The following is a 25,324-nucleotide window of genomic DNA, read 5'->3' as shown; positions in this document are numbered from 1 at the left end:
TCCTTTCTGTAATTTAAAATGCTGTTCTGTTTTGGGTGGAGGGAGCTCTTTGTGTTCAGTACTGTTATTATTCTAACATGGTCACAATTCCTGGTGTGTATGTGTCTTCAAGTCACCTGCCCTTACCCTTCAATACTGGTTGTTATTGCTAAGGCTAAGTATGTAAGAATCAATTAATTGGATGTCAAATTTGATTTCTTAAACACAGCTGGTGGAGGGCAGGGTAGAAAGAGAAATATTTAGACACCTGTAGTATATTTTTGGGAAATGGTTTGAAAGCTACCAGTTGAAAGCCATTATGTTTAACCGTTTCTGAAAAGCTAGCCTGGTGGTATAAGGGTAAGCATACTTGCCACAGACTACCAGACAGGTAGCTCTTTGCAAACCTTCTTTTTGAGACGACATCAGATTTTATTACAGTTATCCATGGCTGTATAATTGTACTATTTCAGTGTTGTATAAGCAATAATACAGGGAGAATACAGATAAATGATTGGATAATGTTTACCAAAGACAATCTAAACATTACTTGGGATATTCATATATTTCTGTCTGTTGTATGTGTTTGTAATAACACAGAGGGCATTTTAGAGGGTGTGATATGAAGAAAGTAACCCAGGCCCCATCTACACAACCATATAAAATCTGGATTATTTTATTTGAACTGGATTATATGAGTCTACACTGCCATATAATTCAGTTCAAAGCAGGTAATATGGAGTTTACATTGCAGTATAGATGGGGCCCAAGACCTATCCATCCACACCATTCCAGTCACACATAATTTCTACTTTACCCTTTAAAAATATGTACTGACATCAGGATTTTTATAGTAACATAAATAAGGTTGACACATTTTTTTTGGACTCCACATTTGAGAATATCTCCCTTGGGGTGTGTGTTAATTATTGTGATTAGTTTTGTGGAAAAGTCAGGCATGGGTGAACTGTCAGAAATCACATTTCCATTTTGAATCTGGCAGGGAAGAAGATTTAAACACTAGTATTGTTAAAAGTTGTAATTTATAGGTGTGTTGGCAAGTGTCTGAATAACAGGCTGCTGGGTGACGTGACACAAAGATTATGACTTCTGTTTGTCTCCATGCAATTATTTATTTTGAAAATCCATGTTATGTTCCTTGCTTAATAGCCCATGATGTAGTAGCAGCAATGCACAGCAGGGTGTATGTTTTATTGTGCAATAATGTTCAGGGGCTGGAAACCATTCTTCTCCACTTTCTGTCTTGTGACAGACTGTGGGGTTTGGTGGTGTTAGACAGCATCTGTGTGCTGTACCATTTTGCAACATGTAGTGCTCCAAAACGTCAGAACCAAGGCAGATGCGTTCAAAGTTTGTTTTTGTTGAGTTGAGAGCCTTTTCTGATACACAGTGGATCGGAAAGAATGGGCATATTGGATGCTGGGCAATGTCTGTGAAAAGAGAGGATTGGTTGTTGTGTGGAGGCCTCCTGCCTAAAATGCTAGCTTGATTATTTCAAAACCTAAACGTGATTTTCAGCTTTCCTCATCTCTGCAGTTCTGGCACATGAGTCGCCCCTCTGTTCATTCATTCTCCCAATAGTCCATTCTTACTTAGAACTCTGTGTGGCTATTTTCGCCCTTCTTGGACTTGATTCTATTTCTTTTTACTATTGCACCTGCTTTTCCTTTCTTTTCAGGGTCTCTCTGCATATGTGAATGCAGGGAAGATGCAAAATATTAACTGGAGGGATTTGTTCATAGTAACTGAGTTTTTAGGGCTCTTTTAAGTTTCAGTTAGATGTTAAAGAGGTCTCAAACTATTCAGAGATATTTATAAGAAACTTTCGTTCAGCCTAAGCAGTGCTATAGTGTTCTGTTTAAAGAGAGACACGTTTACATTTTTTTCAACCATACACTCCTAGAACTGGTTCTTGGTTTGGATGAGATTTTTAATGTGATATCACAATATCTATGTTGCACTGACATATGCTAGATTTAATTGTTGTGGCATCAGTGATGGAGCAAGTAGGAACTTTTTTAGCCTTCCAGTTGTTCTGAATCATAGCTTCCGCCAATGCTTATCCTTGCTGGCTGCAGCTGATGGGAGTTATATGTAGGGGCTGGAATATTGTTACTGTGTTTAGGAAATTGAGATTTTACGCATGGGTTAAACATGAAGTTGTTTGTTGCTGTTCTAGTTACACTTTGTTGGTGCATTTGGATTGCTTATTGTAATTGAAGCTTGGTGTGATGAGTTATTGAGATTATGGTATAACTGTGTCACTTGACACTATGGGTAAAATAGCAAAGGTTTGCTGTGGGATGAGGGTTGGGGATTTGGGTGAGCATGAGGGCAGTTATTCTCCTTGTGTGTTGATTGTGTATCAGAGTATTTTTTGTTAGCTCTTTGATTCTGTGCAGTGAGTGGCTATTGATACATCTTTTTTTATATAAATTTTTATTGTGGCTATTGATACATCTTAATTAGGCTGACTATGCACGTGAAAGCCAAAAATCCTACAAAGAAGAAGGACTTATATTGATAATGCTCTTACAGAGATACTGATGTAACGAAGTCTGGATGAATGTTAACAAAAATAGTTTTTGCTTTTTTTTAAAACAAACATTGAATCCTGAAATATATTCAAGGATCGTTTGTTTTTTTTAAAATTTTGGTGAGCACTGTCCTTTTTTCCTAGTTTTTTGTGTTTGTGGTAGTACAGTTTACTGCTCTAGCATTTTTTTATTGTCAGTCTTCCAAGATAACATTTTACGGAGGTTAGAGAAATCCATTGGCAAATCTCCTTGCTAACTTTGATGTTTCAAAAATGTATAAGACAGTGTTGTTTGTTAAAGCCAAAAGAAAGTTGAGAAAGAGCACTAACAGATTTTGCTGTTCCTTGTGCTGAAAACATACTTATGTAATTGTACCATCCTATAATAACTTTAATGTCAAAACCTTTAGATGCAGAAGGCACCCAAATGGCCAATGACATTAATGCAAGAGAATAACAGTGATATGAACCACAAGTGCATTTCCCACTATTTGCTATTGAAATCTTAAATGGCTGATATCTAGGTCATGAGATGTTCCTTGTCATGTTGGACTGACTAGCTTATGATGCTTGAGAAGCATAACTCCTGCAATTTATGTTTTGGAAGTCTGTGCAAGGTACAGATATATGGAAATTGAATTCCCAAGATGTATTCAAATATGAGTACTATAGATTTTTTAAAAGTTGGAAATATGTGAATATAACATGAAATACAGTTGTTTACTTTCTTCCTTCGTCCCACACCTATCTCTGTATGAATAGCATCAGCAATTTTAATGGTCATTTCTATCCATACCCTCTTCTTCATGGCTAGTTTAACTTATCTGGAGCTGGGAAAAGAATTTAAACACTGCATTAAGGTGCTTTAATAAAGGTTATTGACACAATTGCACCAAAACACTCCCTCTGGGCTGTTACTCACTGGGCTCTTTGATTCAGAGTAGATTTCAGGGAACTGAAAAGGGAAGGATGATGACTAAAGTGCAAATGGTGGAAAACGTATTTATTTATTTACTTCATCACTGTTTGATTGGGTTGCGAGTGGCAGGAGCAGTATGTCTGACCATTGGAAGCTAAGACATTTTACAACAGACAAAGTTTGCCAGTCCCATATTCTTGATTTTTTGCAATATAAAATTGGATTAACTGAAGAGGCTATTGATTCTGTGGGGTGATCAAAAACTTTATCCCCTGCCCTTCTTACCCCAAGGGGGTCTCAGAGTGGCTTTACAAATTATGGTAAAAATTCAATGCCGCATCATACAAATAACATACCATATTAAATTGTCAAACAATTAAAATATATAAATTGTTAAAACATATAAAACAATAAAACAGATTAAAACATAACAAAGTGCTGAATCATAATTTCCAAGTTCCAAGTTTTCCCATGAACAGTATTTGGACTGGCAATATGAACTTATAGATCAGGACCGAGGTTCATTCACACTGTACAATTACAGCACTGCTATTCCACTTTTAACTGCCATGATTCCATCTATGGAATTCTGGGTTTTGGAGTTTGCTGAGTCACTCAAGGTCTTTTGCTAAGAATCCTAAATTTATCTTCCTACATTGCAAGTATCAACATTTTGTGGGATGTTGCCATGGTAGTTAGTGTAGAATATAGCACTGTGTGAATGGGCCACTGGTCTGGTAATCTAGGCTGCCACTGAACAATTGGAAAGCAGTGGAGGGAAATAAATTATAGTAGCAAATGGCTGGTTAGGAAGCACTCAAAGTACTTAATTTTGCTCCCTTCTGTCACTTGCCTCCTAATGCTTTTCTGTCCTTGTGTTTCTGGGAATGTTTTAGGCATGTTGCTGCTTCTATGAAGAGGTTAGGTTGTAGGACAGGAATAGGCAGAAACTGCCCTAGGTCATCTCCTGCAACCATTGACCCCTTCAGGATTTCCCAGATGGTTCTTTTTCTGTTCAAACAAAATGATAAATTGCCCATTATAGACCTTCTAGAAGATGCAGTTCTTCTTATAAACATGTTGCTGAACTATTATTCACTGTTGATTATCTCCCACCAGTTTTGAAAACTAGGATTTCTAGACGTTCTGGGATTATAGGGCATTTTTGTAATAACTGTAGTCTCTGGAACATCCCAGGGGCAGAAAATTGATCCCTGGAGCCATTGTTGCTGTGTACCGCTATTGTAAGGGTTTTACCTGTTTGACCTGCTGTCTCCCTCTTTGCCACCACAAATCTCAGTTTTACCTGCTGACTCAGCAGCTGTTTGGTGAGTTGTATTAGAAGATAATATTTACTGCCAAATGTCACGTCAACCTATGCCTCGGGTATTTTCTGGAACTAAGCAAAGATAGTATGCTGGTGTCAGAATATCCATTTGCAATTATGGTAAAGGAACTCATTTGACTGGACATCACTGAATGTTTGTAACTACTGCAAAACATACTGTTCTCTCAATTATTGGTCTATACAAGACTATTTTGTCTTAGAATCAAAGAGTTGGAAGAGAGACCTCATGGGCCATCCAGTCCAACCCCCTACCAAGAAGCAGGAATATTGCATTCAAATCACCCCTAACAGATGGCCATCCAGCCTCTGTTTAAAAGCTTCCAAAGAAGGAGCCTCCACCCACACTCCGGGGCAGAGAGTTCCACTGCTGAACGGCTCTCATAATCAGGAAGTTCTTCCTCATGTTCAAGTGGAATCTCCTTTGCTTTAGTTTGAAGCCATTGTTCCGTTTTCTAGTCTCCAGGGCAGAAAAAACAAACTTGCTCCCTCCTCTCTATGACTTCCCCTCACATATTTATACATGGCCATCATGTCTCCTCTCAGTCTTCTCTTCTGAAGGCTAAACATGCCCAGGTCTTTAAGCTACTCCTCATAGGACATGGTCCAGACCCTTGATCATTTTAGACACCCTCCTATGGACACATTCCAACTTCTCAACATCTCTCTTAAATTGTGGTGCCCAGAAAACAACATTCCAGATGTGGTCTAACCAAGGCGGAATAGAGGGGTGGGTAGCATTACTTCCCTAGATCTAGACACTATGCTCCTATTGATGTCTTCCCAACTTTAAGATTGCTTCATAGACATGGAAAAAATAGAAGTACTGGGCAAAACATGGATTATACTAAAGTTTTACATTGTCTGGATTGGCTATGCAATTAAAAAGACAAACTGTTCAGAGAATGAGATACTCATTTGGAAGCAGCTTGAGTACACAAGAAGATGAATTAATCACTTTGCTTGGAGATTGTATCAGAAAAAATGGAAAGAAGTAAACATTGTCAAGCCATTCTAGGAAAAAGTCTTATGTTCCCTTTACTCTTGGATATACTACCAGTAAACCTTTTCATGTTTTCCAGTATATGTCTGCATTAACCTGTCAGAATGGCTGTAATTATAGTACAATATTTGGGGCTGTAAGGAGATTTGAGTTTGCTTTGGCTTTAGGGTTATGTAGAAAATCTGACCTTAAAGGACTATTATAGCACATGAGAATCAATATAGCATTTTATAACGAGGCATCCATGTGTTTTTCTGTTTAAGTATTTCCCCCAAAGTTTGCATATGGTTCTTCCACCTTCTGCATAATTTCTGTAAGATAAAATAGTTTGAGAGTTTGAAGTTTATAAGTGATGAAAAAATAGTACCAAAGTATTGTAGTGCACTTCTGTACTCCGAAGATGCCTTTCCATCTCTAAGCTCAGGTTAGATGTTCATCCCATAGAACCAGTATGTACCTTTCTCTCTCTCAGCCTCTCCCCCTCCCCATTTCCAACTCCTTTTATAAATTTCCATTCCGAGACATTCTTAGAAAAAGTGACAATTGATCACAATCTTGTCTATGTATTTATGATCTTGAATGAATAGTTGTTGGAGTTAACTGAGAAAAATTTGAGAGCAGTGAATGTAATCAAATCTTAATTTTCTGCCTTCAAGTTCTCCATTAGTTTAGGGGGATCTTACTAATTTTATAGGGGTTTCTTAGGCAAGGAATCCTTAGAGCAGTGGTTCTCAACCTGTGGGTCCCCAGGTGTTTTGGCCTACAACTCCCAGAAATCTCAGTCAGTTCACCAGCTGTTAGGATTTCTGGGAGTTGAAGGCCAAAACATCTGGGGACCCACAGGTTGAAAACCACTGCCTTAGAGATTATTTTGCCAATTCCTCCTTCTGAAATATAGCCTACAGCACCTGGCTTTTATTGATGGTATCCCATCCAAGTACTAACCACAGCTGATCCCCCTTAGCTTCCAAGATCAAACAGGATCTGGTGGCTAGGAGATTTAGGTTGTAGATTTATTTATTTATTCTTTTCTGTCTAGGGGAAAATGCATGGATGGGTCCACATAAAAAGGTGTTTAATCTAGCATGATGAGTTTCTGAATTTTATAAATTTTACTTTGCCAAAAATATATTCTGAAAGAGTTTTATTTATTTTATTATTTATTTATTTAAAACTTTTATACCCCGCTCTTCTCAACCTCTATGGAGGGACTCAGGCCGGCTTACAGCATAAATTAGTACACAAATACAGTTAAAAACATAATCACATCAAAAAGTTAAATACAAGAGAATAAACACACAAACCAAGTCGCCAAGATAAAATCATGTTCATCTCAATCCGCCAGTGTGGTCAGTAGTTATTAGCTAATTGCTGAACGTCCCAGAGCCAGGATTTCACTAGCTTTCTGAAGGTCAGGAGGAAAGGGGCAGATCTAATCTTCATCAGGAGAGAGTTCCACAACCGAGGGGCCACCACCGAGAAGGCCCTGTCTCTCGTTTGCGAAAGTGGTGGGACCGAGAGCAGGGCCTCTCCAGAAGATCTTAACAACCTTGATGGTTCATAGGGGAGAATCCGTTCAGACAGGTAAACTGGGCCGGAACCGTTTAGGGTTTTGTAGGTCAACACCAGCACTTTGAATTGTGTTCAGAAGCTAATTGGCAGCCAGTGGAGCTGATGCAGCAAAGGAGTAGTGTGCTCCCTGTACCTTTTAGTAATCTTGCTGCCGCACGTTGGACTAGTTGCAGCTTCCGGGCAGTCTTCAGAGGCAACCCCACGTAGAGAGCGTTGCAGTAGTCTATACGGGATGTAACCAGAACGTGGACCACCGTGGCCAAGTCAGACTTCCCAAGGTACGGGCGCAGGTGGTGCACAAGTTTTAATTGTGCAAAAGCTCCCCTGACCACCACCGAGATTTAGGACAGTAGTATTAGGCTCTTTTGTAATTATCTACTCAGGAGAAAGCTGTAGCTTTCCTTCATGGTGCCAGCTGGATATCTGTTGCATCCAGCACAAACAGCTATACATCATCATTGGCAGAATGAAGACAAATGTATGGCTGACGGACAAGACTGTGATGACTGGTGATTTAAAATTTGTACTTCTTTGCTGTCATATTCATCCACCTCGATCTACAAGATTTTACATATTATACTTCAAAACTGCTACTACAGATTATTGACCTAATTTCAAATTAAAACATGAACATCCTGTAGGATCACTAAAATATATGTAATCTATCCCGTAAATTTATTTTTGTAGAGCAGTGATTCTCACATTGAGTGGCAAGAAATCTTGGGAGTCTTTGGATGTTTATCAGAGTGTTCTCAGAAGATAAGAATTGGCATACAGGCTTCTCTAAACAATAGTTTGCTGGCTCTTTCCTGTAGTGTGTGGGGGAGTACCGTATCTGAAATATCTGTTTCAGGTGGGACTTTTAGCTCAAAAATGGCAACACTGAGGACCAGTTATTCTTGCCAGTGCTATCTGGGAATATATTGTACACCTTAGACCTAGCATACCTTGGAATTTTTCTGCATACAAAGGTCAGCATGCCAGACCATTCACCAGTCACATATTGTTAGTTCCTTGTGATCTGAACACAGTCAAATGTTCCATGAACTGAAGATAAGTTGGAGCTTACTTTTACAACTGTCTTTATTCTTTTTTTTTGTTTAGTCTGTGTTTACATTGTTTGATTAACTTATTGTTCAGTGCATTCTTTATTTTATGGAAAACTCTGTTAAGTTTTCTTAAAATACTATAATCATACAGTATTTTAAAATAACATCTACTGCATTTTTGAAAATTAGCATATGTGCTAAACCAGTTGGTTGATTTTTGGTGCTGTTGTTCCAGTAATGTGAATAAATAAAACAGTTGATTGTTATTAGGCAGTGTTTGCCATTTATTAACTAAATCTTTTTTGCCAATTAAATGCCTGATGCCAACATACATTGGACAGAAGTTGATGGCAAGCAAGCAGGGGTTTCCTGACATGTCTGTAAAAATGAAAAGTGTTTTGTAAGCACAAAACATTTGAAAACCATTGCTGTAATGAGTGCATATTTCCTTCAGCATACATTGCCTAAATCCCAATTAATGCTTTGTTATTGTAGTTAATGCCAGACTTACTCCCAAAATTTAGTGTTATCAGCTGCCTGTTAATATATAATATCCAGGTGTTTTATGATCGCTGAAAAGTATCCGAAAACTTTTTCAAAGACAAGTGACTGGTGGCTATTTTACTTCCTTTTGTGACCCTGCTAAATTTTATGAATTTTAATATTGTTACTTATAATTTTAACCTATTTTTAAAGTAAAAAAATGGTCCAAATTTCAGTGGTAAAAAATCTCTTAGCTTTATTCATAATGCTTGGCATCTTTCACTCCATGGCTTCGAAATCTTTGTGTCTTTGGGGATTCCAGCCATAGTACAGAACACTGGTGGGGAATTTGTGGCTCTCCATGTCTTTATAGACTGTATTGGCCAGCAGCCATAACTAACTTAATCAATATGGAGAGTCAATGGGATCTGTAATACAACATCTGGACTACAAAGAGCCTGCCATAGGGTTTTTTAAAAAGAGTGGAGTCCTAGATATGTGCATTGCTTGGTGGCGTGATGACTTTTTAACAAGGCAAAGTTACTTAGGAGAGAACTGAAAATACAAGAGATCACTTGTGAAGCTATGTAAGGCTGACTTCCCACAGTATAGAATGACAAGGCAGCCAAAAAAACCGATTTATTGAAGTTAGAGATAAGGGAGAAATTGTTTGTGCAGTTTCATGTACATTTACCTAATTTGCACTTTCTGAAACAGTAAACAAACTGAAGAATTGATATTTATATTTACATTGATATTTCCACTTCTCTGAATTTTGTAATGTGAAGATTACATATAAAATGCATTAGGAGAAACTTTTCATAAAGGTTTGTATTAGACAAAACTGCATACATCAGTACTGTATGTGTGTATGTGGCTGGAGTGCCCACTTACACATACAAGCTCCTGCCTCCACAAACAGCTATAGCTTCCACTGCTCAGGAGATACCACTGGCTTCTCCCTCCAACAACATTGTAGGTTATAGTGAGTGCCATGAACATGTACAAGAGCCCTGCCAATGTCCTCTACAAACAGGATACTGCGCACCACCCAAGTGAAGGCTTTCATATGGGGACAATTTCATCCCAGAGTTTGCATTTCCTCCACCACAGACATCCCAGTATTTCTTACTCTCTCAATTGATGTGGAATTTGCATGTACCCATCCACTGCCTCACGCTCAACTCTTTCCTATTCTTTTCTATGGCACACAGTAAACAGAGGAATTGATCAGCAACTGAACTGAGAGGTTTGGGGAGAATGCACGTTGATTTATAGTAGTTGTAGGTACTTAGATGTATAGTTCACCTGCAATGTAAGAGCACTCTGAACTTGACCAACGATGGACCTGGAACTAACTTGGCACACAGACCCCCCCCCCATGACCAGCAAAAATACTGGCGGTCTTTGGGGAAAACTCACCTTGATTTGGGGAAGTCGTAGTTCACCTACATCCAGAGAGCACTCTGAACCCAAACACGATGGATTTGGACCAAACTAGGCACACAGACCTGATATGCAGAAATTTGATTACTGGAGGGGTTGGGGGATGGGCTGACCTTTTCTGGGAATTGTAGTCCACTCACAACCAGAGAAACTTGGACCTCCACCAATGATGGACCCTGGAGTAAACTTGGTACAGTGAAACCCCCATGAGTAACTCAAGCTACTGCAGAGGTTTGAGGGGACTGTCTCACCATAGTGAGAGTTGTAGTTTACCCTGCAGCCAGAGTGCACACGGACCTTGCCGATGATGCATCTAAAGCAAACTTTCTCAACATGACAAACTAAGTACTCATGGAGTTTCAGGGAGTTAACCTGGCATGATGTGACTTGTAGTTCACCCACAACCTTATACATTTGGTAAAATTTTAAAAAATGATTTCTTCAAATAACCCAGGCAACACCGGGAACCCAAGCTAGCATTTGGAAAAAAAGAAAAGATGGTGGTAGGAAGAAGGAATCTAATAATCCTTTTGAGACTAATTTATTTTTGGCATGGATTTATGTGGATATTAATCCACAATATTAATATTTAATGGATATTAATCCATTCATCATAGTATGTACAGGGTTACAGGAGTTTGCGATATTATTTTAAGTCTGCACACAGAAGTCCATATACATTTTAATGTGCTTTCAGGTTACCATGTGCTGCTAAAGACATAACTCTATTAGTACTCTATCCTCATGGATATGTACAGATGTAATATAGAGTAACATGGCTCTCTTTGGAAGCACATATAGATTGATGATTCTGTTCTTGCCTTCTACCTGACTTATGGTGGCATAGAAGCCAGCTAGCTACTTAGCTTAAAAGCGTGGAAAGTGTGCTGATAACCAGGGAAGCATCTGAGAAGTCTTGTGTAAGCAGAGCCCCCCCCCCCCCCGCCACTTCTCTTTCTTCCATCAGGACTCATTAATAAAATAAAAACTTCACCATGCGCTGGGTGTATGACCAAACCCTCTTTCCCCCTATCCTTTATGCATTCTTTATATGCAATACAGATATCCAAAATTCAAATAAAATCTCATATCAAAAAATTTCCAGGTTTCAGATAATGGGGACACAATCTGTATCTAATATATTAAAAATGCATGTGATCCTTTAGTACAATAGTAGAAATCGGACTGTAAAATGAGAGGATAAACTGGGTGGACAGATTTAAACCCTTTATAATTGAGGTTTGTGGTTCTATAGGCAGATAGCTCCTTAAAATGCGGTGTCTTTGTGTCCATTAACTGGACTCTTTTGCAAAGAAACAACAAGAAATCACTTATGAATGCATCTAACATTGAAAATAACAGAATCTAGGACAGTAAAGATGAGATTTTACTTGAGAAATAATTCTAGTTTCAGCTGAGAGGTACTTTGGAGTAGAGGCTTAGCAATATAAGCAATGAGAGTGTAAGGTTCACCTCTCTCTAGCACAGATATGCAGTTTCTGTGGGTCTGCACATATTACATTCTCTTGCAAACTGGTATGCCCAGGCATCCTTATGAAAATGTATGCTTTTCTGTAAGTCCCATAGTGACTTTAGAGCACTTGGTTGTCACTGCATCAGAGACAGCTCCAGCCACAATGATAAGATGGGTGGAGAAACCTGTGAAAAGCAGAAGCACTCCATAAGTGATTGAGTTATGTTCTGATTTAGAAATGCTCCAGCCTTTTCTTTAAAAATTGCGAAGACTTACGTGTTGATAGCCGTGCTTTCTTATATTAAAGTTTATAAACAGCTAATGGTGGAGGAAAACAGTACTGCTGAGAGTTGCTAAATTATTAATTCACATAATGTACATTCATGCATCTGTGCATGTTTTGTGCCATTATGCCTCTTCTGCAGTACGTGTAATAGTTCTTCCAGTTGCAAATAACTGGCTTTTATATAGGTCAGAAAACATTACATTGTAGTTGGTGTAGTAATGTCATTTAAACAAAGCTTTTAATCAAATAGTGCAAGCAATACGTTTTTCTTTTCTTTCGTGACTTGAGAAACTGCAAGCAATACTTAAATGATAGTATAGTCCAAAGGGTAGCTTGTTCAAGTTGTCACTGTATGTTCAGGGCAAAAAATATACGTTTGCCTTTAAAACATCTTCACAGTAAACGAAAAAAAACCTAACGTGTTCAAGGAATGGATTATCTTTCTTTTCAAAACAGGCCAATTTTTAGGAAATTATAGGGCAAAAATGGAGAATGGTTGAAGGCAATATATTTATAAGACATGAGATGGTAAATGTATGGTAGAACCAACAGTTTCTTGCTTCACATCTCAAGTTACCTGAAGTTTGTTTTCATTAAAATGTGAAAACAAGAGCATAAAATTTATAGATTAAACTATGGTTTACATCTTTTTATGGTGATCAAATGCCTCATTGTAGAATAGATATTTGATATCAGCAAACTGCTTCATATCAGTGAAAACTGTCACCTAATATCTGTTCCCTCTGTATATAAGGCTATAGGTCATGGGAGGAATTTCTGAAAGAAATATCCAAAGTCTTGGAGAAATCTTTTTTTTTTCCTGCTCTTGTGGATGTGTCATTGGGTTTATATATCAAACATGTTGATTAGATTGGTTTTGGTGAGGAAATTCTCACGTACACAAGTGTTTCTTCAGTTGTGCAAGAATTACCAAAGCAACATTCCTGGTGGTTGGCCAGTAGATGTAATAAATTGTTCAAATAAGCACCATATAGATAAACTGTCCCTGTGTGTATGGGTTTTAAATAAGGCTGCGTTGATATGAATGTCTGCAGATGAATTAACCGTTTCTATACGACTCAACAATAGTTGACGGCACTTTTCCTTTGAGTATTTAGGCCCTTTTCTTACTTAGAACAAAAATCAAATACAAAAACTTTAAAAATCAGAAACAGTGCACACACACGGGAAGACATTGGATAGTATATGTATACTGACATTAGTACAGGGTCGTTAAAATTAAAGCCTGTAATATTTTCTTTCTCTAGCTAATTCTGAATTAACTAAATTTTGAGCTAGAGAAAGAAAATATTACAGACTTTAATTTTAGCTACCCTATACTAATGTCAGTATATTTGCAGCTTGTACCAAAGCTTATCTGCTGTGTCTCTGGTGCAGTATTTTATACTGTTTGAGAAGTATATCTTGCAGTTTTACTAGGAAGAGCATAAAGAAGTTTGAAATTGTGGAAGTCAAAAGGTGAATAAATCTGGTATTGGCATTTGTGTTAGTATACCATATAAAGTTTTGAGAAAATGAATAACTTGAAGTTAGCATGTGAAGTTCAGATATAAGTTTAAAGTACTTTCAAGTAGTCATATCACAGATAAATGTTGATTCTACCATTCTTTGAGACTCCTGGTTTATTTACAGATTAGCACATTTATTTTCCCTTTCTTAGTTGTTAAAGGCATTCTGCTATCTTTCATTCTCTTCCACTTCATTTCCCTGTTCCGTTACTTGTGAGGTGTTGGGCCACCTTGATGTGTAATGAAGGATCCCAGACTAAAGCACCAGCGTGAGCAGAGTAGCTCTTATATGCTGCTGGATGAAATGGACCCTTATAATTGTCCCGCACTGTCAATATGAGACACCTCTTATCTTCCTTAAAGAAATTCCACTGAAACCAGTCAAATTTTATCATGGAAAAAAAAAGTTGGTTGTTGTTCCTTCATGCTCTTTTTTCCCTTCTCCACACCAGCCCACCCTGATTGCTGACCTGGTGTAGAGGAGGAATTGGTCATGGCTTTTCCGCTTGCTTTGGTCCAAAATGTTCCCCCTAGGCACTCTGAATTAAGATGATGATGATGATGATTATTATTATTATTATTCTATATTGGAAAAAGAAAACATTTCCAGACAAGTAGGCAAGCACTTCTCTTTCTTCTACTTGATGTGATACCTCATCACTAACATGTTATTACAAGTGAGTTGGTGAGTTTTCTAACCCAGAGATACATGAATACCTTTTGAACGGGCTGCTTGAATTCTGAGAGAAGCCTAAAGAGACCTCACTCTGTCCACATGAGTGGAGCAGATTGAATGGCTTGGAGTAAGCCTATTGGGTGCAATAGATTTGCCATGTAATCAGGCCTGTTATTTTTCAACAGTGAGCATAGATGTGTGAGTATGTAAAATATTCAAGAAAACTAGACATCAGTTGGACACCTCCATGTTTTGAGATGTATTTTATATACACACTTCCTGTTTAGGTTTGTTGATGCATGCTGTACTTCCAGGTGTATTTGCCTAAAATAGAAATGTATTGTAGTACATCAAATTTAGGAAAATTCATACGTGAAATTTTAAATATTTATTGCTATGGTAGTCCTCTTCAAAAAGATTTCAGCTAACCCAAAAGATAAGCCCATGAAAGTTGCTAGTATGGATGCAAATTTCACTAAGTTGTCTCTCTGTTAGTTACATACAGTTGTCATTTATGGCACATAAGTATTCTGAAAAGCAAACAAAGCAAAACAGAAGTCTACACGTAGATCTCTACTCTCTCAATTAGCAGAAATTGCCCTGTCTAGTAACCTGTAGGTGTCATAAGTAACCATGCTATTGTATAAATCCAAAGTAAATTGCCTATAGCAAAACATGTTAGAAATAAGACAACATTAAAAGAAAATAATAAAATCATTTCCTATATTAAAATTAAACAGTATAAGATGGGTATCAGTATTACCTAATCCTGTGAGTTAAAAGATATCTGGAAGAACTAATAAAAATATTTTTATAAAACACATAAGATATCTCTAAACTCTGGAATTCAAAGAGGACATCTGTATTTTACTGTGCTTGGTCTGAAGAATTAAACGGAGGTGAAGCAACCATGTTTTCAGACCACAGATTTAATATTTTGTCAATGTTAACTAATCCCATTTTATGCCCAGTGCAGAATTCTCCTTTAAAAAATCCTTCACACTCAGTAGACATTTTCATCAAACTTATCTCCCCATACTCCCAAGATCCGTTTCTGGGTCAGCCATTGCTACCACCAAATTTCATCACGTGGCATTGATTTTTATAGCCTCATGTGAATCACTGCAGACATTATTATGTTCAGCTTCATTTGCCATTTTAAACTGACATTCCTTGGTTTGAAGATATTTTTCTTTTTTGATTTTGTTCTCAACATTTTAAATGCTAGTAACTTTGTGCATTGGTCACTTCTCTATTTACCTATGTCTCCAAATCACTTATGAACAAGTTTAAAAACACAAGCTCCACAACAAAACACCTCCAGCAGATTTCCAGTTAGTATAAAGAGCAACACTGGACTATAGTAGAGTGCTCTAGATAGAAGTGTGTGCTGCCTTTGAAAGATCTAGTACAGCTACTGGGGAGGGGAGAATTTTGGTTAAGTGGTTGTGGTGAATTGATGTATTTATCTTTAGCTGATTCTCCATCAGTCCACCAGGTGGACCACCCATTCAAAAGTGTGACTAGGACAAATGTGTGACATGCCACATATCAGGCTGTCTAGAAACAGCTTCCCTAGCTGCTTGTTGATTTTTAATCCCGTTGCACCAAAGATAAGGGACAAGAACATCTGACAGACCACCTATTTGGTGGTTACAGAACCTCCTTTCGTGGGGAAGTTAGATTTGCTCTTTCATTATTATCTGGTTAAGAAAAGGCATATCAATCTATTAGCCTTTGCTGACTGATTCCGTTCTTGGATATTAAATATAAAAATTTTATTGTGACGTTTTGTTAGTTTTGTCTACAGTATGAAAATAATGCATTGCAAAGAATTTTACTTGCAGCATACTATATTTAGGGCAACAAGGAGGACAATAATGTTGTTTTTGTGAAGTAATGAAACAGTGAGTAATATTAATCCCCCTTTTTTAGTCTAATGAGTAATCTTTGGGATGAGGGGGGGGGGGGTTGTTGTAGATTTTTAATTAAAAGTACCTGCAAAGCAATGTTAGCCATTTAAAATGTAATGTTATCTCCTAAAAACAACCATAACCTAGCTATAAATTCCTAACTGAAGATAGTGTTGCACATTTTTATGTTGTTTAGTTTTTACGTATTGTGGTTTTTCTTTAAATTGCCTTGAGCATTCATTAGGAAGATGAGCGATTCCAAAATATTTAGGTTACATCATATAGTTTTGAAATGTTCTAAGTAGGCAATACTTACGGTACTTAGATCTTTTTAAAACGATGTTCCTCACAATACAAAAACTTAGAACGGCTTAAAGTACATATAATATTATGAATTAAATGTTTCTGCTGTAAACAGAAACTCTGAAAATCAATGTACTTTGGTTGAAGCTCAGGACCTCTTTGTTTCTTCTTTCAGCAACTCTGCTGCTGCCAGTGTTGTTTATGGGTTTTGAATGTGTTCAAGACAGGCTTGTACAGGCATTATACCCAAAGGGCACCTGTTGGTTAAATGAAAATTGGATGGTGGTGCTACTGGCTGGACTGGGGAGGACAGCTGCTGGGGCTTTGATTGGTTCCTTCTTTGATCCAGTCATCCGACCTGGCAATTAGGAGGGACACGTTTTGCTGCTTTGGTGTAATGATGTCTCATTGGATGAGGGTGCCCAAAAATAAAATTAGGAATATAACAACATCTTCCCCAAAGCTAAAAAAAAATAGCAGATAGAAAAAACATGTTTCTGTTAAACCAAATTGAAAGGGAGAAGATGCATGTTTTGTTTTTTGTTCTCCCCATGTGCATTAACTGTGAAGTTGGCTATTAACGAGATTTAGGCAACCGCCAGCCAGAAACCTGATCTGATATTTTTGGAGATCTGAATCTGTCGTGTGAGGTTCTCCTAGGAGATATGCCTCTTTGTGACATGCACAGGGTCTTTTCTCCCCCCCCCCTTAATTCTTTCTTCTACCCAGTTTCCCCCATTTTTTGCTAGAGACATTTCTGCAATGTGAATGCTCATCCTGTGGATTATTTCCATGTCTTCCAGCTTTCTGGCTTTTCTCTTACTTGTTGATTTTCCTTTTGACGTCACCTGACCTTCTGGATTAATTCTGGAGCAGGATGAGGAGGTTGGTATTTTTTTACTAATCTGTGCTGCACATCAAAGTATTTGGGCTCATTTTCAAAATCTCTCCCTTCTCTGAGATTCCTTGAAGCTTCGTGGTACTATTTGTTTTTGTTTTTTTGGAATTCAGATGCTTTCTCAGTCACAACCAAAGTAATTTCTACTGTATTAATTCAGTGAAGCTTAATGATTGTGAATGGGAGTTTGCTGGTGTGTAGTTTGATTTCCCACTCCATCTAGTTTTATGATGCAACCTACTCACAAGCTGAATGTTGGAGGAGGTGTGCATGCGGTGGAAAGAAACTTGATTGAGACTTTCTTATGGGCAGTCTAGTGGAGGAATGTGGTGTAAGTGAGACTTAAGTTGTTGTTTCTGAATGACAGGAGTTTTTGACAAAGGATTATAAAGTAGTAGTATGTTGGTACTGCCAATTATTGGCTCTTTCTATATTGCTTTTAGTCTACTTGCTAATGCTTTCCTGCCACCCACAGTTAAATACGGTCTTGGGTTTTAAATTATTCCCCACTCTTCTGCCAAACTTTGTTTTGAAATGATAATCTTTATCTATATATATATAAACCTAATGGTCGTTGTTAGTGGCCTAAAAACAAACAAACAATGGGGCCAACTGACATCAAATTTGGCCTCCAAACTTCTCATACCGCAAGGTATGACCAACAATGAAAAAAAATCCCCAAAACCATGAAAACAGCTTTACAATTCTTAAAAAATCAAAAATACCCTACCACGCATGTGCAAAACCTAGCCCCACCCATCCGTAGCAAAGCAGCTCCCTCTCCCTCCTTCGGCAGCCAAGCCCAGAAGGAACATCCCACCAAAGCTGCTCTGAAAAGCAGCCTTGAGAGCCTTCTGAGAGAGAGGGGTGAGGGAGGAGGGAGGGAGAGAGGGAGAAAGATAGACGGAGGGACAGAGGGTTCTTGGACTTCAACTCCCACAATTCTGAACAGCCATGCTGTTCTGGCTGTTAGGAATTGTGGGAACTGAAGTCCAAAATGCCTGCAGGACCCAGGGGAATGATTCTTCTGTCACCACTTGGATCTGAAGTGTAGTGGAAATATATTGTTGAAATATATTTCAACAATATATTGTTGAAGGCTTTCATGGCTGGAATCGCTGGGTTGTTGTAAGTTTTTCGGTATGTGTGGTCATGTTCCAGAACATGGCCATACAGCCTGAAAAGCTTACAACAACCCAGAATAGAAATAGTTACCTATTTTTTCCCCCCCAAAATTTGCTTCTCTCTGGACCCTCTTGCCTCAAAAATGTTCATTAACATTTTGGCCAGATTTTAAATTGTGGATCTGCTTGTTTCACTGTGCTGACCTTCACAGATTTCCCCTTTCTCTCCCCCACTTTTTCCTGTGAAAATGGTTTTGTAAATGATGTCCTAATCTTACTATGCAGTATTTGCAATTTTACAACTGTTTTACTTTAATTGGCTTGGTAGATGAACTATGAAAGGTGTATGTATAATTCCTTGAGAGAGAAAAAGCAACATTTTGGTCACACATTCCTCGCCCTATTCCCCAGCAGTTGTGCTGGACACTGTATATGTTTGTCTGTACTTTGAGTAGTGGTATTCACACAGTATGATTTATGAATGCTTCCAGTATACATACCTTAAAAATAACTTATATGTGTACACATAAAACAGCCTGTGTTTTTCCTGTTAACATTTATTTTTAGGAAGTTTTATGCTTTGGAAGGGAAATATTGCTCAATCCACTACTTTACTTTTATTTAGGATTATATTTCCATTGTTTTCTATAATAGCGAAATGTGAAACAAATATTATTATTTATTATTTCGAGCATTTCTGCTCCGCCCTTCTCAACCCCCGAGGGGGGACTCAGGGCAGCTTACAAAAGGCACAATTTGATGCCAGCAATACACATAGTAAGATAAAATACATAGCAGCAATAATTATAAAATAATTAAAACAATCCAGTTATACAATGTTCTAACTAATAAAACCAATCTAGTAAATTCATTCCACATTGTCATAATCCTATCCAATTCTAGTCGTCATTGTCCTTTGTCTGTCTGCCAGATTACCCAAAGGCCTGGTCCCATATCCATGTTTTTAGTTTCCTTCTAAAAGAGAGGAGGGATGTTGATGACCTAATTTCCCCAGGAAGAGAATTCCACAGGCTAGGGGCCACCACCGAGAAGGCCCTGCTCCTTGGTTGATTGATCGATTTTACTCAATATGACTGTTATTTAAGAAAACCCTCTTTTTATGTTTGAAGCTGTTCAAACTGGAGAGCAGTGTTGTCTTGGTGAAGTACTGTAATAGCAAGTGAAACAAAATACGACACGAACAAAAATATCCTGCCCATTGTAGCAAGGAGTAAGTTTTTAGAAAAGCATCTTGAATGTAATTTGTATGCTAAACTTCTTATAGTTAGGGATGTGCAGAAGATTTTGAATTTACTACATCAAGGGCATCAGATTCTCTATTTTATATCCCATCTTTTCTCCCAATATATTTGATATCCCATCTTTCTGCCAAAGCAACTCACAGCAGTTCTTCTGCCAAAAGAGTGAGCAGCAGCCCTTTTCTAGGAACATAGGACGTACTCTGGAGATAAAGATGTTTTCTGCAGCATCATCTGGTTGTGGTTGAATATCCCTGGAGCCATTGAGGATTTTTCCCCATGAAAGATCTATCTAACAGGATCTTTTTTATAGTGATAAAAGTGCTGACCAGAGTCCTTGTCCCTCAGTCTTCTCACTATATTTATGGATACTCGTTTTCCTTTTATAATAACTACTCTGCTAAACATAAAACATCATGCAGGTGTCATGTTGATTAAGTTGTTCTTTGAGACTCTCCTTGAGCCTTAAAGTGGGGAAAATCTTAGCAAATCAGCTGTGCTTTTTTGTTACCGAATAAATGGTGGATCAACCTTGGAATGATTTCTAGTGCTGAAACACAAGCATATTTCTTTTTGTGTAGTCACATTGTGGGCTGTCTTTTGTGGTTGTATTGGAGTACGAGGGAATGCTTAGGCAGTGGGAATCATGTTAGAAACTGTGTATGTGCCTGAATGCATGCATGGTATTTTTTATAAATACAAGTAAATTCTTGTTTTGATGGGTGGAGTGTGCTTGGAAAGATGACTTCTGATGCAATATTCTCCCAACAAAGAGTAGATTTTGTTTCTTCACTTAGGAATAAGTGACTAGTATTTGTCCATGATATGGAAAAATTAAATATGATACATTTAGGGCTAGCGTTCAAATGGCTGGCTAAATCTCTTTCTTTGGTTCCCCCCAGCCTTTCAAGCCCTTTAACTGCCCTTTGCAGCAATTTCCTGCAACACAAGGAAAGCAAAGAAGTGCATGGAAATCTCAACAGACATTGGAGGAGGAGCTTGGCCACATTTCCTCCTCACTTTTTCTTCTAGATGGATTTCACACAGACACTTTATGTGAAGTTTCTGTACAGCTCTATCTTGGTTCTTGGTTTTTTGGTTTATATTGGAGAATCATGGAACACTGGGAATTGGTGTCTCTAAACTGGGAATTGGTGTCTCTAATCCTTCCTTTTTGCAGGGAATAGTAGCTTTTTCCAGTTCTCTTCTTATATTTCCTTTCGATAAGATTTGGTGATATTTTACTCTAATAGAACAGTGATGAACTAACATTATGGAGTCATTTCCCTATATTTCTGTTCTAATACTGTGTTCAAAACAAAAGACGCTGTGTACAGTTTAACTATGTTCTTCAAGTATATTAATGTTCCAATTAGCTGTTAATGGAGATTTCATGGCTGCTGTCAAAAGTGGCAGCTTTGTCTCTCTCTCCCCCCCCCCCCCCCCCCGTAATGTTTAGGAAACTTAGTGACAGTATTGTTTTGGGTTGGAAGAAGCATTTATCAGTTCAGTATGGTTTCTGCTTTGCTAGATATTGCAAGGGCTGATGGAGATATCTGATTAGAGCTTGAAAATTTTACTCTTGACTGTCCAGTGACCATGCCAGGTGTGGATTCTGGTTGTTGTCCAAAAAAGGAATGGGTCCCCAAAACTGTGATTTCATACAATAAGGTCATTTTTTGACCTTTGTTCTTCAGTCCCAAAAATGGAAAACCTTTGAAAACCCAAATAGCTAAAACTGTCAGAATGGTTAAACTTGGGTAAGCAAAATATAATACATAATTGACCAGACTTTTTCACCAAATACTTCCTTTTCCTTTCCAAGTATTTTGTGTGTTTTTAAAACTTTATTTGTGAAACTGGCATGCCTACTCTGAGCATATATCTGAAAAATGTAAACTATAACTTTTTACTAAATGAGGATTTCAGTGGTATAATATTCCATGGCACTGGATATGTTGCAGTTAAATTATGATCTCTGTGATGAACATCTTAAAAATGCAGCCACATCCTCAGTGTTTCATGCCTTTTAATGTGTGAATAAATGACTTGTTCCAGCACAAGCATTTTTATTGACATCATTATGGACATATTTGCATATCTGAGAACAAAAGCAAATACAGAAGCAGAAGCTATATATTGGATCATAACAATACAATGTGGGAACAGGACTTCGTTGTCTCTTTAATGCCATTGCTATATCTTTATTAGATACCAAGCTCATTGTATCTTGTTCATTTGCAGAGGAAAAGGAGATGAGGGTTTCTCATTTGTATGAACTCTGTGACATGATATGCAAACAAACAAAATAGAAGGTTCCTGGCCTAATAAGTGCATAATTGGAGATTTTACACAGGAGAAGGCAAAATTTGGAAGAAAGGGTTAGGGGGAAATATATGTTTATTTCAGTTTAAATATGCTTAGTCTCAACATGAGATGATAACTGAAAGTTTACTTACAAGGCTTCACAGAAAGTTATTTGTGGAGGAATTTGACAAATGAGGGATAGAGGCATCCTTGGCATAGTTCTGAAGAGCCAAAGTGGTGGTGTGGTTCAGGATTTGAAAGGTGATTTGGATTATGTTCAGGCTGCATAGATAAAAAGATACTTCCTAAGCTTCATGGAATATGCAGTATAAAAACTCAGTTACATCTTAGGCATTCACAGTGTACCTGGTTGGATGTGGGATAAGATGGAATTGGCTAAAGACAATGGCCATACACATGTCTGACAATGTCTGCCCCCCCCCCTCCCAAACGTGCTCCAGGAAGGAGTTAATATCATAAGAGACATAAAGGTTAGAATTAGGGCTAAGCAACATTTTAGCCCAGAAAGATTGGGCCAAGGTAGCAGTGAAGCGAAAGGAACTTGCTTTTGGTTTTGCTGTGTTACAAAGGGAGAGCTGACATGACTTGTCAACAGAATGGAGTAAGATGAAGAGTCAAGGATAATAATTCCAAGACTTCTTACATGATGCATGATGAGAGAAAAAATCCTAAAAATAGACACTTAAAAAGAAAAAAATGCTTCAACATAACTATACGAAACTTAAAACAGTATTTTAACATAGGTTTAGAGAGATTTAGGGAAATGGTATAAATTACTGCAATTTTTGAAATACGCATTTAAAACATAGCCAGCACTAGTTCTCAGTTTTCTGCAAAAACAGAAATTTTGTGGAATTACAGAGCCATGGAATATTTTCTTTTAAAAGGATGAATAAAATATTTAAAACATGTTCACTTCCTGAAAATCATTTCTAAAAACGAAGTAAGATGAAGACTTTCATTTAATAATTTGCACATCATCAGAGCATTACAAGTTTCTTTTCTCTGCTCTTTTTGTAAAAATAAGGTTATTGTGTCTGCTTGCTACCATGGAGTGCCATCAACTAAAGCTGATGGTTTTTTCTATTTCATTTGGGGATTTTTCATCTGTTCATTATAAGCAGGCAAACAATTTAGGGCATTGTAGATCAATTTGTAATGAAAAATGTTTTTTTTAAAAAAAAACATTTGTAACTAAAACCATTCTTTTAATATATCAGACATGATAATTGTATTTGAAATTGGGTTATATACATTGTATTTCATGCAATTAAAGTAGCAGAATGTCTTTTAATCTGTAAAGAGTACTAACGTTATATTTTTCATTTTTTTCTGAATATTTCTGTTTTTCCTCAATTTTATTAAAACCCCTTTACCTCATGGCTTCAAAATTTCTGAAATGTTTGCACTCCTATTCTGCCAAAGTGATGGTTCTTCCCTGCATCTTCCATGAGACACAACCCCCTATATTCCTGTTTTTCCTGAGGAGGGACACATATTCAAAATCTTCCATAATGTGGTTCATTCATGAGCTTGAGTCTGCAAGACAAGAGGAAGGCTATTGTTGACAGGATTACTTTGGAGGTCATCCTGTTAACCATTGTAAACTTTAGAGTGGTTAACAACAACAGTTCCTTTCCACCAACTGTTACATTTAAGTCTTCCTCTAGTCAGCTTTCATGTTTGGGGCAATCTGATACTTTACCTTTCCTGAGTAAGTAAACATGAATCTGACCAGTCATTTGTGTAGATAGTAACTGGAAAGTCTTTGCAAATTTGTGTTTGCTTTGCTGTCACTGAATCACATAGTTGGGTATCACAGCTCTGTTGAGAAAGCAGGCAACATAACAAATTAAGCCTTAGGGAGTGAGATGTGTGTGTGTGTGTGCACATTTATTTTCTACTAGTTTCGCATTATTTTACCCAGAAATTACTATGTCATAACTATTTTTAGTACATTACAGGCGTATAATTCCCATGCAAATTATTTTTGTACACATTCACAATAGAAAGGAGATTTTTAAAAAGTGCACTAGGTCTTTATATTTATTGTTTTGGTTGCCAAAAGTTAGTTCTTACTTGCCACTGGTTATCAGATAAGTGAAATTTTACAAGCCTGTGTTATCAATCGATGCATTTATTTTAGCTTGTACCTGTACAATGAACTGTTGAGTTATTAAATTCTAGATGTTTTCCAACCTTAAGCACTGCTGTTTTATCAGAAAATCCTAAAAATAGTTTGTACGATCCTTAAATATTTATGTGTGCTCCAACTCAAAGCACTTTGCTTCAGTCCTGCAGCATATCTGCAGTATTTGTGAAGTTCTTCCATCTTCTTTTCTCGTCCAGTAATTTGTTCATTTTTCTGCCAATTAAGGAAGACAATGCCCACCGTAGAAATCTTGTTATGATTGGAATTTCTAGCCACTGAAAGTTCATTCCATTGCTCACTTCCTATGCAGATGTGTTTACTTTCTGCTTTAGTTCGTTTGTCTTTTCAAAATGGAGGAAAAATCTCTAGACTAAATACGATCAAGATGTTGCAAAGTCGTGCATTAATTTACTAATTCTGGACAACATAACTCCTCCAGTGCAAACATTTTGTAAATATTAAGGCACTGTTTAGTCTAATCTTTCAGGACCTTCTTGGGATCCACAGACCCTGAAGAAAAACATTTATTCATGGTTGTCAACTCAAGGAGGTAGACTGGTTTGAATGACATGTCATTGTTTACTTTGTCCCTTAAGACTACAGTCTGCATACCAAAATCTTCATGAACATGCCATATCCCATTGAAACATCGTAAGTGTTGATTTTCTGTGGTGGTAGTTCTTTCACTCTACAGAATTATAGTACTATGATTCTACAACTTCCTCTGCATCATCTTGTGTAGTTTGAAGAAGGTGGTAATGCTCTCTGACTGAAAAATCTAAATTTCTCTTCATAAACTTCAAATTCCATATAATAGAATGATGGACAGTTAAAGTGGAATCATAATCTAGTGCAGTAAGGCTTTTAAACTTTTTATAAATCTAGATGAAAGTCAGATTTAAAAAAGTTTTTGGGGTTTTGATATAATAGAATTGCAGGATGGCAGACTGCAGACATTTTATTTTGCATAAACCTATACAGGATTAAGAATAGCAGAATTTAGAGAACACACAATTACAGAACTTATTG

At 37.4% G+C, this 25,324-nt stretch overlaps 1 protein-coding gene across 2 annotated transcripts in view; it reads left to right on the top strand.

Annotated features, from left to right (window-relative positions):
- Positions 1 to 25,324, top strand: part of C4H1orf21 (chromosome 4 C1orf21 homolog) — a 125,087-nt gene that overhangs the window by 3,527 nt on the left and 96,236 nt on the right. Inside the window, exon 2 of one of the 2 annotated variants that reach the window (XM_060774499.2) lies at positions 17,338 to 17,419. The exons of the other annotated variant lie outside the window; for it this stretch is intronic. The gene's annotated coding sequence lies outside the window, so the exon portion shown is untranslated. The remainder of the gene's footprint in view (positions 1 to 17,337; positions 17,420 to 25,324) is intronic. 2 annotated transcript variants of the gene reach the window in all.

The sequence above is a fragment of the Anolis sagrei genome, chromosome 4 (genome assembly GCF_037176765.1).
Source record: "Anolis sagrei isolate rAnoSag1 chromosome 4, rAnoSag1.mat, whole genome shotgun sequence".
In the NCBI taxonomy this organism is placed as follows: Eukaryota; Metazoa; Chordata; class Lepidosauria; order Squamata; family Dactyloidae; genus Anolis; species Anolis sagrei.
The sequence above is the reverse complement of the archived record's forward strand: the minus strand, read 5'-3'. Positions and strand labels throughout refer to the sequence as shown.